This window comes from Triticum aestivum, chromosome 5A (genome assembly GCF_018294505.1).
Source record: "Triticum aestivum cultivar Chinese Spring chromosome 5A, IWGSC CS RefSeq v2.1, whole genome shotgun sequence".
Classification (NCBI taxonomy): domain Eukaryota; kingdom Viridiplantae; phylum Streptophyta; class Magnoliopsida; order Poales; family Poaceae; genus Triticum; species Triticum aestivum.
The window spans coordinates 121,215,456-121,218,154 of NC_057806.1; positions in this window are offsets into that span (position 1 = coordinate 121,215,456).

Below are 2,699 nucleotides of genomic sequence, written 5' to 3' on the forward strand. Positions count from 1 at the left end.
ATATATATATATATATATATATATATATATATATATATATATATTTACTAATTGGAAATGAAACAACTAAAAGTCTCACCTAGCTATCTCGTTAGGAGACGCTCTCTCTCGCTCGTCGATGCACGCGAGCAGGCCAGGACCATGTAGCAGCTGCTGACCCGAACCACGCGAGAAAAGCGATGTTTCTCGCATGCCATGAGCGATATACCGCAACGCCCCACACAGGCGTTGGCAGTAGCCAATAGGGCACAAGCCCCGTGCCGCACTTCTGTGGAGGAAATCGTGGAAAGAAGCCGATTGGGCAGCGTGCCCAAAAATAAGTGACGGGGTTGCAACCAACGGTTCGATACAGATGGGCCAGGTGGTGAGGACATGGTGGGCTTGGATATGTGTTGCACAGGGCGGGTAGGTGGCAGCGGATAGATGGGCATGCCTGCGAGGGATAGTAGCGGCCCAATAGTAGGAAGCATGCTGATAGGTACGCTGGCTTGGGTGGGTGCTTACTTTCGATAAAGAAGAGGAATGGGATTGTGCGAGAGCAGAACTCTCTCACTATGGATTTGGGGACCGACAATTTTGACACTCAACCTCACCAAGGGAAATATCAATGCAAGGAAAGTGGGTGTCGTTGGCGTTGGCCACTCCCATCTTGATCACTCCTAAGGTGGCTCGATAGTTGCTGGATGGCCTTGAATGAGAAGATCAAGCTGTCTGCGTCAAAGGAGATACATGCGTGCGGCCGGCGGACCTTCGTCGCTAGGAGGATGAACTTGAGGAAGGATTGGTTGTCATCCTCATGCATTACTTCTTCAATGGATGGGAATGATCATAGATACATTGGGCTTGGGTTGGTGCTTGCTTTCAACAAAGGGGAGCAATGTGAGAGTGTGAGAACAGAACTCCCTCGCTATAGATCTGGGGGGCGACAACTTTGACACTCAACCTCACTTAGGAAAATGTCAAACCACGAGGAGTCGTTGTCGTATGCACCAACCACTCCCACCCACCCCGATCACTCTTGAGGCGGCTCAGTAGTTGCTGAGGGCGACCTTGAAAGAGAAGACCAAGCTGTTGTGTCAAAGAAGACACGTGTGTGGCCGACAGGCTTTCCCTGCCAAGGATGAGCTTGAGGCAGGATTGGTCCTCATCCTCATGCATTACTTCAATAGATGGGATGGGATGGGATGGGATGGGATGGCAAAGGTGTCATATTTTGGAGCCTGGGATCGACAAAGATCTTCAAGATGGTGATGAAGTCACCAGCCCAGGTGGCGTGCGGGTACTGGAGTGCCCCGTATGCACAATCGGCAATGGATGCGATGCTCCCCAGCTACCCATTGTGGTTATCATTTCTCCACGCAAAAAGATGTTTGCACCCTACTCGGTTCCTCAGTGATCCAGAAGAAGGCTCGTAAATGGTGTCAATGGATTTGAGATTTTTTTTGGCAACTAAAAACAGATATGAAATATGTGGCCAAACGGTGTACATCGAAGGATACTAACAAAAGATGAGCAACATGAGGAAGTAGCTTCGCCCTCCAGCTGATTAGGTATTTGAAACAATTGGCTTTCCTTCCCTAACCCTAGGCGGCTAGGGCAAACTCTCCCCTCCATACTTCATCGGTGAGCCTGTGGATTCACCTCCCCTCTTCCTGCCACTCCGGCGGCCGGTGGAGGGGAGGATAATTCTAGTGCCTTCGCTCTGGTTACAGTTTAGGTTAGAGTTTTTAGTCCTCACAGGTGCGGCGCTCGGCAGGATGGCAGCACTGCTTCTTCAAGTTTATCTTTCGGGCTCCGATCCTCCTCGGATTCACCTGTCTAAACGTAGTGACGGAGCTTCAGAGTAGATTCCTGTCGTCTCCTTGGGGCAGTGAGGTTATGGTTTCTCGTCATCTGACGGGATTGGTGTGAGGTGCTTCCGATCTATGCAAGAGTTCAACAACGACGACTGCGGGTCTAGGCCGCTGGTCTTTAGGGGCACGTGCATGAAGACTTCCCGTCTGTCATCGACAAGGTCAAGCTGACTCCGATAGAGGAGTGGCGACAGCGACTCGTTCTGGCGGGCAGTAATGGTCATTCAGTGGTTTTGGAATCTCGCTGTAATTTCTATTATGTTTTAGATGCATTGTACTTCTGGTCAACTTTATAACAGATCTGAACCTTTTCATAAAAACGCAAAGAAAAAAAAGTGGTATTTGAAACAATTGGAAATGATGGGCTGGAAGGCGGAGGCCGGGAGCTTGTGCGTGGATTGGTGCGAAGTAATCCACGGCAAGTGAGAGGTAATGATTTCTGCACATGATGCAAATAGTCAGGTTATCCTTTCACAACATTACCCAAACCCACAAATTGTTGGAAATACCCTAAATCAATATAATAAGACATGGTTCTAGGGTCTTTTGCCATGAAGTCACAGATAGCAACTTGAAAAGAAAATGTTGAATACCGTTTCAAAAAAAAAATGTTGAACCCCCCAGATTCCTGCGATTTTGCTAAAGCAACTCACAGACCCAAAAGAAATCGTTGGAGCAGCTTTCAAAGCTCCAATCATAGCTTGGATGACCGAAGTCGATCAAGCGAGTAGTTGTGAACTCCTTCACACGTCTCAAAGGAGATAAGTGAGCGTGTGATTTTTATTTCTAGTTTAAAGCAGATAATTTCAAAAAGAAATCGTAAGACAAGCAACCATATTGTTTAAG